Here is a 6,000-nt window from a genome sequence, read left to right as displayed (position 1 = left end):
ATAGAAGCATGAACTCCGCCAGCCCCGCCCTCCAAGAGCTTCATGACCCCAACTTTACTGGACATCTGGGTGTCTCGTGTCTTAGTGTGCGTCGTCGCTTCTTCTGTCCCCGCCTCTACCAGTCCGTACGCTGCTATGTTCGTTCCTGTGACCAATGCCAGCGCTTGAAACGCCCTGCCACTGTCAGCGGGCATGCTCCAACCTGTGGATGTGCCCCCCCCCCCAAATCTTTACATCGTGTTGGCTTGGTTCTTTTGGGCCTTTTTCCTGAGTCCACCTCCGGAAACAAATGGGTTGCAGTTGCTATGGATTATGCCACTGGCTGCGCTGTCATGCGGGTCCTCCCCACCAGTACTTCTGCTGGTGTTGCCGACTTTCTTCTGTACGATCTCATCCTCCGTAATGGTGCACCCCACGAGCTTCTCACCGACCGCGGCTGTTGCTTTCTGTCTAAAGCTGTCGACGATGTTCTCCATTCCTGCTTGACTAAACATAAGCTGACCACCGCCTATCATCCCCAAACCAACGGGCTCATAGAGCGCCTCAACTGCACTCTCACGCATATGCTCGCAATGTATGTTTCTCCGGACCACCAGGACTGGGCTATCGCCCTTCCATACGTGACTTTCGCCTATAACTCTTCCCGTCATAACACTACCGGTTACTCACCGTTCTATCTTTTGTACTGCCGCAAGCCCCCATTACCTTTGGACACGCTGATTCCGACATCTACTTCACAGCCTTCTGAATACGCACAAGACGCAATTGCCCGGGCAGACCACGTCCGCCAACTAGAGCGATCCAGATTATTAGCATCGCAGGCCTCACAGCAGGACTATTACAACTGCCGCCATCTCGTGGTCACTTTCTCCTCTGGCGCCCCCATCTTGCTTTGGTCGCCATCTCGCCGCGTCGGGCTTTGTGAAAAACTTCTGTCCCGGTATGTTGGCCCATACCGTGTGCTCTGCCAGGTAACCGCTGTCACCTACGCGATCGCCCGGTCCTTCCCAGAGACCATCCCCCGTGCAGCTCAGCATGACGTTGTCCACGTCTCTCGCCTCAAGCTTTACCTCTCGCCATCCCCGGCCGTGCCTTAATCTACACAGAGACGGTGCTTTTGCGACCGGGGGCCGTGCAACGGATATTGTGAGTGGAGAGGTCAACGGAGTGTCTTGGTGGTGCACGTGTTCTGGGCTAGGGTGCTCTGTGCGGGCCCTGTGCCGTCGGCCTGTGCGCTGTGCCCGGGTCGTTCTTCTGTTCTCGCCTTGGGCCACGTAACTATAATGCTGCCATACATGTGTTTTATGTTTTCTTTTTAAGACCTGTTTTTTCCACAATTAATTGTCAATTCAATTATTTGCCCTTCTTCCTTTTCTGCTTTGTTTCTGCCTGTCTCCACAAAATATATTTTACAGCCTTCTCAATAAAATTTCGTTTAGAGAAAGTGCTCGTGTGTGTCCTCTTTTCGTTCGTCCTTGTCTGTTTTGCACTATTTTTCTTCCAAAATGCAGCCAGACACTGTGTTCAGTTCAGTTCCAGTCAAATGCCTTCGCATGCTACGGATGTGAAATGAACTGCCTGCATAGCTGGATAACTACACCACTGAAAGCGCGAAAAACATCAATAAAAAGAAACTGAACCAAAAAAATCTGTTCTTTAGGAGTGTCTACAAGCTACCAGATGTTAGTCCAAAGCCATGTCTTCTCGGCACACCTAGGATGTCCTCCTTGAATGCCAGCAAGGTTGCCAGCTTCCCTCTAGTTAATATTTAGAAACTTTATGGTCTACATCATATAGACGTGCGCACCGGGGGGGGGGAGGTTGGGGCAGGGCCCCCTCCTCCCCCTAATGTTCTAAAGGGAGCGTCAACTTTGCCCTATACCTTTACTCTGTTAGACCTGTCTCGCCGTTGTTTAAAATGCAGGACCATGGTAATGCAGGTTTTCTGAGAATACTGTCAAAACCTATGTGCTGCCCAATAATATTTTGTATATGATGGAATTCAATTACATCAAAATAAATGTTTTATAACCATTCGTTATCTTTGCGGTGCGCTTTAACCATATGGGCCTCAGTGGAAGGGGTTTGGGGGTGGGGTGAAGAGGCGCTGCAGTGAAAGTTTGATTGTGTTAATAGGTAATGCCAAATGCAATGTAACAAAATATCTTGTGGCCTAAACTGAAAGCTGCAGTCATTTTCAGAAATGCCTAGTCAGTTGTATTTACATTTGTCATTGGCCTTGCAAGGCAGTGCCTGAATGTATGCAGTGTTCTGAAGCCAGGATTGCAAATACCAAAGGGGACGTGGTCCACTGGGATTTCTATAGCGATGTGCGCCTTCTTTAAGAGCCCCCTCAGGAGGTATAAATGAAAGAAGCAAAGGCCATGGGGTAAAGGGTATTGCACATTTCTTGACAGCTTGCACTTCAGTGAGGAGTGGCAGCTAGCTACCAAGCATATCAGCTTCATCTGTCTGAATGCTGTGAACATTTTATTCTGTACATGCCCAATGACTCATCCTTGAAATGTCAGCACTTGTGGTGGTGCTAGTGCCTTTTTATGTGATAAATTGCAGCATGATGTGTTGTCGAGGGTCATTTGTCCAAATGTTTGTCAGGTAGATGACCTTGGCAAGTGTGTGCTGAGTCAGGTGCTGGGCAGGTCCCCAAAACATGGCTTAATATCACCTTATGGGAGAAATGGGCCTCCTTTGCAATGCTTTGTTCTCTAATGGCATCAAGCCATAAAGGGCCTCCATTGCACTTTGAAAACAGTGATACGCAGTTGTGGCGCAGTGTCCCCTCTTACCTGACTCCTATCCCCTGTCCACTCACAGGGGATACGAGGAACCGAACAGACAATTACGCGGACAACAGAAGTCTTATTAGAAAAATATACATCGTCCTGAAGAACTGTCTATGCAAAAATGAGGCTTGCTAGAGCTTTTCTTTGTCACATTTCTTAGAAAGAGTGGCCTTGGTCTCGCAAGCCCCATTGGTGGCTGTGTTTGAAACAGTCGCTGGCCAATGCAGTGGCGCATCGCTTAACCAATGCGCTGGCAGTGATGTGGGGACTTGGCACGAGCTGGTAATGTGACACATTTTCTGTAGTTGGAATTGTAACAGAATCAGAAACAGAATCGATTGACGAGGGGAATAGCAGTACTATCACATTTTCTCAGCTATCCCTCTGACATGCTGCATTTTTTCCATTTTCTTGTTCATTTTAACAGGCACAGGTGACTTATCATCTTTGTGCTGCCTGTTGAAACACTAGCTTCTGATACCTTTAACAATTTACCTCCCAGTGCTTTTTAATGTGCTAGCAGTGTCGTCATCGGCATCATTATCCGTGAGCGAAAACTCCACGAAAGATCCCCAGAGGAGCAACGTAGGGGACATGTGGGACACTTTGGTTTTGTTTGGTTTGTGGCATCGTCATAACCTTCCCAACGGATTGTGAACTGCCCACCATGGCAGGTGGCAGTTAAATTAATGACTGGTCACGAAAGGTTGCTCAAGAAGATCAGCTCTGGTCTCTCAGTTCCCACTGGGGCAGCACCTGCCATTCCAGGGCAGTGGCGCATCGTCTAACTGCTACAGCACTGCACCAGGAGGGGTATGAAGACCCTCAGCAATGTATGAATTTAAAGTAAAGAATGATCAGTTCTGAATTTATGGGCATTAACCCATTAACGCTATAGCGTCATACCCTTCAGCTCAAGTGTCTCCTCCAGTTTTCGGTCAACTTTTATGTTGTGTGATATATCTGAGAGTCACCTCTGTTTCATACAACCTGCACCTCCTTCAGTGATACTATCGACTCGGCCTCCCTTGCGGTAACTGAAATTGAGAATGCACGAGCTGTGTGTTCTCTCCATGGCGATGTTTTCCTTTGCACTACTCCTCACATGCCCACCCCCTTGTTATCCACCTGTCACATGGTCAGATTGCATCAGGTTGTGCCCCGCACGAGAAAATGGGGAAAAAAGTTTGGCATACAGTGAAGACTGCAGCTTTTGCTGCTTGAAACATTCTCGAGACGGCACCCTTTGGTGAGAAAACATTTTGAGCCTTCATTAGAAAATGTTTTGGGGCATCGTAAATGAGTAAAAGCGATTCTTGATTTACTTTTTTCTAATGCTGGGCTGCATAAGTATGCATTAGAATGCAGTTTCAGTAATTAAAGGGGCTCCATAAACAAAATCGCACTGTTAATTTTCTTCCAGACATTGCAGCCTAGGGTGCATAGACCAGAAACGCTTTTTATGCATGTTGAACATGGTCGTTCATAATTCCTGTGGCACTAGATTTGGCCCATATTTTTAACGGCCTGCATGGAATTCGGAGTTGCATCCATCATTAAAGGAGCTTTCCATTTATCTTGGTTCCTTGTGTTAGCTCGGCTAATGGCATAGGCCGCTGATTAGCCTTATTTTCTTAGTCAACATGGAAAAGGTGACGTGCAGGATATATGGAATGCGGTTCTTCATACAGCTGTGATAGAATTGCTAAGTGTTATCTCCATACCTTCTTTGACAAATTGAAATTTGCAGAGCACCGCTAAGAGGTATAAGAGTTCTATCTCATACAGTTTAGTCACGTCTAGTTGAAATCAACACTTTGGTTTCAACCAAAATTTTAATTAGGCAAGTCGGCTTTAATAATTAATAATGATGTATAATGTGTGTTCATGAAAAATCTTGTTAATTAAATATGCTCTGTGTCTAGCAGTGTGTAGTGCAGTCGATATTAGGAAAATTTTGATTTCTCAAGTACACTGTCGCATCTTGTACAGTTTTCCAAAAATGCGACAAGGTATGAGGAGACTCCTGGGCCACGGTATGCGTGGTTCTACGCTTTGCACGGACCTAACTATTCACCATGGAACTGTGCTCATTGTATTGTCTTCTGATTCTGTATTTGCTGCCGTAGTCAGAATAGTGCCATCACTGAGCCGCTCATCCAGCTCGAGTTCTTTACCGGCATTGAGCAGTTGTTCAGCAAGGTTTCCTTGGTCAGCAGCATCATCTTGTTTGAGGCATTCTCAAAGCCTTGCAAGGGGCATATCATTGATGTGCATCCATCTACTGCATTTTGCTTGTGATCGCCTGCAATGACATGATTTCTTGTCTGTTGAGTGAAAACGGTGCTTGGCCAATTAAAATTGCTTTCTTGTTTTCCCTAGTCCTCCAACGCTTAGCCACTGTAAGGGCAGCGTTGTAAGGGTAGAAAAAAACACAGGAGTGGTCGGTACGGGTGCTAACTTCCAGCTTTATTTTGGAAGTCACCAGAGGGTACATGTATTATATGAGCCAAGAAGTGACACACAATTGGCTAAGGAGCGGTAACATTTTATCCAATGTACAGTCAAGTGGAAATGATACCGAACAGGTGCCAGGGAAAGATCAAAAACAAAAGAAATGCAAAACAAATTCCCAAATATAGGCACTTGCATTGTGAAAACTTTGCTCAAACAAAGATTCTGATTTGCAACTTTTGCTGTAACCAGCTATGTTTCCTGAAAAGTGTATCTTTTGCCATTTATGTGTTCATAAAATCACCATTTCCTTGCATATTTCTGTACCACCTTATTAGGGCTGATCCAGATTCTTCGAAGTGTGCAAGTGTTCTTACATGGTGGTTGACTCTGCAGTGCCAGCTTTGAGCGGTTTCCAAATACTACATTATTGATGCAATTGCCTGCCCCTCGAGGCTCAGAGCGCGTTTACTTTAGTGATGGCTTCTCTTTAATGATCCAAGAGCTAGTGCTTAAAGTTTGGCTCCATCGAAGGGGCGTCTCTTGTGATACGACGACAGGCGGAAGGAAAGCGACTAGCAGCCTGCTTTACATATCGTTTTGTACGAAGGGGAGAGGTAATTTTTAAATGTCGTTGTTTGCTCAGTTTAACACAGACTAGAAACAAGTGATCTCATTCTGCCAGTGTGCTCATTGTTATGCATTGTTACTGTGTAGCCTTGGAGCTACGTGACCATCTCTG

This window comes from Amblyomma americanum, chromosome 1 (genome assembly GCF_052857255.1).
Source record: "Amblyomma americanum isolate KBUSLIRL-KWMA chromosome 1, ASM5285725v1, whole genome shotgun sequence".
NCBI classification, from domain to species: Eukaryota; Metazoa; Arthropoda; class Arachnida; order Ixodida; family Ixodidae; genus Amblyomma; species Amblyomma americanum.
Note: the sequence above shows the minus strand (reverse complement) of the source record.